At 36.9% G+C, this 7,475-nt stretch overlaps 1 long non-coding RNA gene across 4 annotated transcripts; it reads right to left on the bottom strand.

The window, feature by feature from the left end:
- Positions 1 to 614: 614 nt before the first annotated feature.
- LOC131315574 (uncharacterized) lies at positions 615 to 4,179 on the bottom strand. 4 transcript variants are annotated; one of them, XR_009196819.1, is made up of 6 exons: positions 3,800 to 4,176; positions 3,483 to 3,577; positions 2,982 to 3,229; positions 2,830 to 2,891; positions 2,443 to 2,557; positions 615 to 751 (listed from the first exon to the last, which is right to left on the bottom strand). It is a non-coding gene; the product is annotated as an uncharacterized LOC131315574 (long non-coding RNA). The 4 variants fall into 4 exon arrangements; XR_009196821.1 differs by lacking the exon at positions 615 to 751 and having other exon boundaries at positions 2,258 to 2,557; positions 3,800 to 3,891; positions 3,929 to 4,177; XR_009196820.1 differs by lacking the exon at positions 615 to 751 and having other exon boundaries at positions 2,258 to 2,557; positions 3,796 to 4,179.
- Positions 4,180 to 7,475: the final 3,296 nt, after the last annotated feature.

The raw sequence follows: 7,475 nt of genomic DNA, 5'->3' as shown, positions 1-7,475 counted from the left end.
CAGGTGTGTACGCAAAATATCAATAGTAGATTTTGAAATTTTAGGCTCCGTGTGTTTGGACGTAAAATATTTTCCTGTAAATTGTTTTACCTATTTTTCAGTGTTTGGTTTTGTCAAAAATGAGGAAAACATTTTACATGTAAAACATTTTCCATCAATTGGATGAAAATGACTTACCCTTAAATATTTCGTAAGTTATTTTCCGAAATGAATTCATTGCCTTCTACTGTAATACTCACTACTCAGTTTCCTCGATCGTCAGTCCTGACTCACATTCAATTCCAATAATCTCAGATCTTTTCAACGTTTAAGCCCCCTCTTTCTCTCTCTACACTATTTTGTTAATTTCTGAAAATATTTTTGCAAAATAAATGTTTGAAATTTGTTTTCTAAAAAAATATTTTACATGGAAAATATTTTACATTGTAAAACATTTTACATCAAAACAAACGGAGCCTTAATTTTAAAAAACAACTGCTACTGTTTGTCGAAACCTTCTTATCAGTATTAGATTTTGGAGTTCCAGGAATTCTAGAAGTTAAATAGTACTACTGCCTAAAATTTGATGTCGGAGAAACTAGTTTTAGAGTGTACTATACATCAAACTAAAATATCCTATATGAGGTAGGCAGTTAAGACATCAGAAAACATAATAAATTTTCTCAAGCATTCCAATGAACTAATTGAACGGTATGCTTACATCGTCATATCTTTCCATCACCTCTTATACACGTCCTTTCCTGAAATAGCCCTGCAGGAGTTTAATGAGTTTGATTTCTTACCAAATACATTAAGGAAAATGAAGCAGAATGCAATAGAAAATCATATACCTTTTCCCAGACAGGATTTAAAGTTATCTTTGTCTCAGCATCGGCAAGTTCTTTGTTTTAGAAACCAAATTCAAAGGATAGTGGCTTCTTATTGTGATGAAATCATGTATTTATGTAGCCAATTATTATTGTTTCAATTATCATACTATTTCCTAATCTCTTATATCTCGCAAGTAGGGGTGGCAAATTGAACTCACACCCATTAACAAATTCAGACCCATCAATTAAAAAATAGACCCAACCCAACCCATTTATTAGTTGGGTAAGAATGGGTCCAAACCCAACTAACCCATTATTAGTTGGGTCTTAATTAGGCATCAATTGGATCAACTTAAATGACTCAATATATGGGTAATGAAAGTAACCCACCAAATTCCTGCCTCTTTACCAATTACCAGGTTTCCCGTCTCTTTTGCAATTGGGAAGCCGAGGAGTATGGCCCCCTCTCTCTCTCTCTCTCTCTCTCTCTCCCCCCCGGAGCATGGCCTTCTCTCTCTTTCTTTTATTCAATTGTTCTATGCTAAATCACACGCATCCAAAAATATTTTGAACGGTCCGAATTAAAAATCAATTGTGACCGATAAAACAATTATTTTGACCAGTCAAAATTGAAAACACATCTTATCAATTAATTGCGCGAATAGACCGGTGAAATTGTGCTCCGCCGTGAATAAATTTCTCTCATGGTAGTCCCGCATAGGGTTTGGATTAAAAAATTGACTTATTTTTTTGTCTTTATTCAATTTTTTTTGCATTTTTTTGTTTTGTGTCAAACTTTTGTGACTTATTGATTTGTTTCGACGAGAGGAATCCGAAAAGTAAAAAAATTTGATCGAAACTTATAATTTTATGAATAAAGACAAAAAAAATTACTTATTCTCGTCTTTTTGAAAAAATTTATGAGTTTCGATCATAATTTTTTTTTACTTTTCTTATTTTTCGATCATAAATTTTAGTATATACTCCCTCCGTCCCTTTTTAAATGTCCTACTTCGTAACTCCAACTTATTAAAAAAACATCATCATTTTACCTTTCACATCAACTTTTTCCTCCACTTTCCCTACTTACCCATCATCATTACACTTTTTACTCACTAACTTTTCAAAATGGAATCTACTTTTAGGGACAAAATAGACAATTTACCAACTTTTACCCACTAACTTTACCAAATGGACACTTATTAAGGGACAGCCCAAAATGGAATACTGGACTATAATAAAGGGACGGAGGGAGTATGTAATTGGGTTAATGAGCGGGTCGGGTTTGCTTTAAAATAAATGGGTTGGGTTGGGTATGGGTATGTGTATGGGTAATTAGACTCATAGTTAATGGGTCTAAATGGGTCAATAACCCATTAAAGACCCAATCCACTAACAACTTACCCAATTTGACCCAAACCCGCCCGTTTGCCACCCCTACTCGCAAGTTAGCAAAATGCAATTAAGCTCTTTTAATTCAATAAAGTCTACAAATACACAAAAAATGACCACATCTGTGCAGGTCATACCATTCATCCATTGCAGTATGGTAGTACCAATAGACATACTCTAGCCACTAACCCAACTTAGTAAAATGTTTAAAATGAATATGTGGGTTAACAGAGCTGGTTACCTTCCGAAAGAATTCTTGGAGCCATATTGACATGTCACATAGCTTGGGTAATTACTCCAACAGGAAGAGGAGCAGCAGCAGCAAGAGGAAGATACAACTTATTCACTTTTTTGTCCTGATGATAGAAAATACAAAGATTTAGAGGGAAGGGCCCGAAGCAGAAATGTAAAAGAAATAGCAGAGTCCACAGCTAAAACAACATAAATTTCATCTTGGATGGGTGTAATCGTAGAGGCTGTCCTTTTATGGGATGTGATGTACACATTTTAGGCTGCAGCTCTTCTCTGGATATTTTTTTGAAAAGCCTTTTTTTTTTTTTTAAAAGCGCTCTTCTCTGGATATGTCATAATGTACTCTGTGAATCAGAAAATGAATTTACGAACTTACTCTGATCTTTCCATGGAACACTGAATATTGAACGATACTCCTTCATTCTAGCTAACACAAGGCTGCAATTAATAGATAGGAAGAGATTAACAAAAACTCGTTTATAAAATGGCAAAACACACAGCTATTTTAATCCAGTTGAAATATCATACTAGCCTTCTCAGCAACTATCAATCTGACGGGTAAGGCTCAAGTAGCAAACTTTGCACAACTTTATTCAAAATTGTCTAGAGTTCTTCCTCCTACCTTAATCAAAATAGAGGTGTGCAGTCAGCTATCAGTAAGGCACAAAATACAAATCATTGGGATCGTGGGAAATTGAGGATAGCCCATGTAAACTCTATCATTGAGCCAATTGAGAATTTATGCATTCTGGCAAGTAACATTTAGATTGCACCCTCTGCAAAGAACTCCGGAAAACAACCAGAAAAAATACAAAGTTTATTCAAAGACAAATTCCAAACGGAAATCACAAATATATACATGCAACCCAAAGAAATTAGCACTAACAAAGACATGCAAATCAGCTATATAGAAACAAAATCACACATGCACGATAAATCACATACAAAAAATACATGGGAAACTAAAAATTGATGCTGCGAATCATAACAAAAAGAAACAGAATAAATTAGAGTTGTGGAAGATCAAACCTTGATCACAATAGTAGACTCCATATCCAGTGTTCCAGGTAAATCGTCAAAGAGTTTTGTGCACTCCAACCGAACAAATAACCAAAACCCAAACCCTAAAATCAACGAACGAGAAATAGTTCAATAATTAGGGATAAGAGAGACATGCGTGCTCAGGGCACAAAATCCAAAGCACCCAAAACACAGAGAAGTCTGATCCCATTACAATACAGAGATGTTCTTCTTTCTAAAAATTTCCCTAATCTAAATCAACTCAAAACCCCACATGCAACACACAAAACTTTCCAATTACGAAAAAAAAAAAAATATCCACTTACCCCCCAAAAAAATAAATCAATTGACACGAATTTTGGTAGTGAGATCAGGAGGCAGGGCCCAAACGACGGCGTTGTGCATTGTGGCATGCTTTCTGGCAGATCTCTTATGGGCTTCGAGGAGCACAGAACCCATCTTCATCGCTCGCTTATCATATCGTTCTGGTCCGAATCACAAGGCCTGGACTCAAGTAGGCGGTCAAAGGAGAGGTCTAGATAGAGCGTCGATGTCGAATCGGCTAGACCTAGGAATGGTTCTAGAAGCCGGTCCTTTGATCCCATTTGGAAATCGAAACACTGGGTCTCGCAGTAATGACGAGCGGATCGAATGGTGGCGACTGGCGAGCAGCAGGGGCGTTTGGCCGTGGATGGGCAATGGAGAGAGAGAGAGAGAGAGAGAGAGAGAGAGAGAGAGAGAGAGAGAGAGAGAGAGAGAGAGAGAGAGAGAGAGAGAGAGAGAGAGAGAGAGTTTTGAGACAATTCAGTAGAGAGAGGATGGGTGTGTTATGCGTGGTGGGGAGATGATGTACGTGTGAGTGAGGCGCCTCTTCGCGCCATGTGGGTAAGAGCCAAATTACAATTCTGGACAATAGAGGCAATTCACAAGCCCAACAATCGAGGGCCAAAATTGTCCAAATTGGACAAAAATTGCCAAGCGAAAATCACCCCAAACTTGATCTTCTTTAAGAGAGGTAGGATAATAAGATAAGAAAGTGAACAAGTTAAGTTTTTTTAGTTTCGTGAAACATATACGGAAAACTTTTGTTACTCCATCATAAATGTTTTTGGAAGACATTTCACGCTAATTATTGTGCTTTCACTCTCACAGAGACGAAACTAGAATTTTAAATGCGAAGGATTGGAGGATATGCTGTCAAGCGGGGGTGCTTAGCAGCGGTGCCGAGTGGTCGATTTGGCCGTTCATCCCGGCACACACGGATCTAATCCGAGCGCATAAACGGCTGGATTGGCCGCTAGCTCGACACCCAAGGATGGAATCAGGATTTTATCCTAGCAGTGGCGAAATGTATACTAAAAAAATTTAGTGGTGGCGAGACTATAAAAGTTGGGCATAATTTTTTTTTACATATACTAATTACATTTTCTAAAATTCTTATCGTGGCGGTCACCGCCTCTAGACCCCCCCTGGTCCCATCCTTGGGTCACACCGCTGCCAAGCACCCCCGATTGGCAGTATCCACAAGTCTGCGAAATGTATACTAAAAAATAAAAAGATGCATTGCAATATGAATATTCATCGACTCTAGGAAAAATTAAAATAACACAATAAAAACTATAGTAAATGATGTTTGTCATTTGCACATAGAGTACGAAAAAAACTAATTTAGTTTTGGAATACTATTTTAGGTCTCCTTTCTTCAAAAAAAAAAAAAAAAATAGAGGATTTAGGATTACTATATAACAAAAAATAAGGAAAAAAATAAAATAGCGGTGGTGAGTTTATATGAGTTGGGGATAATTTTTTTTAATAATTAATAATTGTATTTTCTAAAATTTTGCCGTGGTGGCCGCCCTTACTAGACCTTCCCAGCTCCATCCTTGCTCTCAAACGCATGTGGGTTATATAGCTCAACTCTTTAAGGGGTGATGCATGCTCCATCCTTGCTCTCAAATGCATGTGGGTTATATAGCTCAACTCTTTAAGGGGTGACGCATGAACCTTGACGTGAGCAAGACATAAAAGATCTCAATGAGATCTATCAAATATGATCCATATTTCTAAGAAAATTATTTGCGTAAACACATAATTTTTGAGCTTGAAATTATCTTCTTAAAAAATACTAATAGGAACTGGAACGGGGCCTTACTCCCTTGGAAAACCAAATTAGCCCGCTTCATTTGGGTCGTCTCATCGCCTTTTCACATTCTCATGTGATCACATTATTGATTTCCTTCTCACACTTGACCCCCTCCTTCAGGGATTTGGGGTTGGTGTTGTGCACCGTACTGTGCAGTTCCGAGCTGTCGAATTGTGCATTCGACGGCTTGGATCTCATCTCGACAATGAACGATCGAGAACCGTTGATTGCCAAGATGAGATCCAAGCCGTCGGATGCATGATCCGACGGCTCAGAGATTCATAGCACGGTGCTGTGCACTCCACTGCACAGCACCATCTCCCATTCCCTCCTTCAGTCCTTCTCACACTTCACCCCTCCTTACTTTTACCTACTTTCTTTTCCCCCACTAATTATTCACTTTTCCCCCACTAATTATTCAGCATTCTCCAAGTACAATCACTACATGTCGTTGTCTAGCTAGCTACGTGACAGTGATACCTTTCTTAACCATTTACGAAGTGACAAATTATATTGATCACTAATGCTGTGTAATATACAAATGTACGTAGGTATGTTTGTATGTATATTTAAACACTTACGGGGATGATTTGGGAAGGAATTTGCAAGCTGTGGAAACATAGAGCCGAAAGAGATGAGGCTTGCAAGTAACTGTGGCTATTGTGATCTTAAATCGATCGGATCAAACTGCCCATGTTTAATTAATTCTTAAAGTAATATGTGCCCTGAGAGCATATGTTTAGTTCTCATTGAAGGTGTCCAACTACACCCACTAGTATGGAAAGTTGTAGAAGTAATAAATAATTTTGCTAATACTAACCAAGAGAAAAGCTTGTTCCAGGTGAGACCACCAAATTACCCTTTGGCATTTCCCGCTATGTTATCTTTTCAATTTCCTTCTATTTTTCTAGCCCTTTGGTGTTTCAGAACATGGGTACACCACATCATAAACAAAGATGAAAGACAAAAGAGAAAGTAATTGTTTACCCCGTTAAGTACATGCAAGAAGAAAAGGGAAAAAAGAGGAGGCCAAGAGAGGGCTGAAGATGAAAAAAAAAAAGTGCTTAGCATTGTACGGTACACTCCTTATAATAACTACTACAGTATATTCTTGAATGAGTTATTGATGTTTTTATTAATCAATTTTTATTTTAAAGTCCCCAAGCAAAATATAAAATAAAATTGTTGGCTTATTGTTTGGTTTAATGTTTAATGTTTTTTTTTATCAGCAGTCTTTTGTGAATCCTTTTCATATTTAATATTAGTCTTTACTCTGTTACTTCTATGTTTTCTCTCATCAAAATGAAATAGTGAAGTTATCATATTGCTCCAAATTGTTTTCTAATGTTTAACAATTAATTTTGCTAAAATTAAGTTTCAAGAGCTCATGAAAAACGATGAAAGAAAAAAAAAAAACTCATGAAGAACTAAGCAAACAATTACTCGATCGTAAGTTCCATCTTATGTTTTTGATGGTTGGTGCTTCGTTTGCTCCGATGTAATGGAATAACGCCCCAAGCATAGGGCCTAAAACGTCTGTTGAAGCATAATAAACCGGAAATCCGGGATCGTACCCAAGGGAATAATTATATGGCTTGCTCGGATTTGTAGATGCAAGTAAGGGCTTTTGGCTTTTAGACAGCCAACTTTGTTTTACTTTAAAAGGTGGAAATAAAAGGCTAAATTAAAAACGAATTAACTAGAGAAAAGATAGGCTAGGTCTAGGAATTATTAACACCCAAGACCCGAGCTAAATCACACTTTTCACCTAACTACACAATTTAAGATACTTGGTTAAAGTTCTCAAATTGGAAAATAAAATGATTTGAGAATCAAGCTAGCTCTAGAATTCATTTGGC

This window comes from Rhododendron vialii, chromosome 2a (assembly GCF_030253575.1).
Source record: "Rhododendron vialii isolate Sample 1 chromosome 2a, ASM3025357v1".
In the NCBI taxonomy this organism is placed as follows: Eukaryota; Viridiplantae; Streptophyta; class Magnoliopsida; order Ericales; family Ericaceae; genus Rhododendron; species Rhododendron vialii.
Note: the sequence above shows the minus strand (reverse complement) of the source record. Positions and strands in the feature narration are given on the sequence as shown.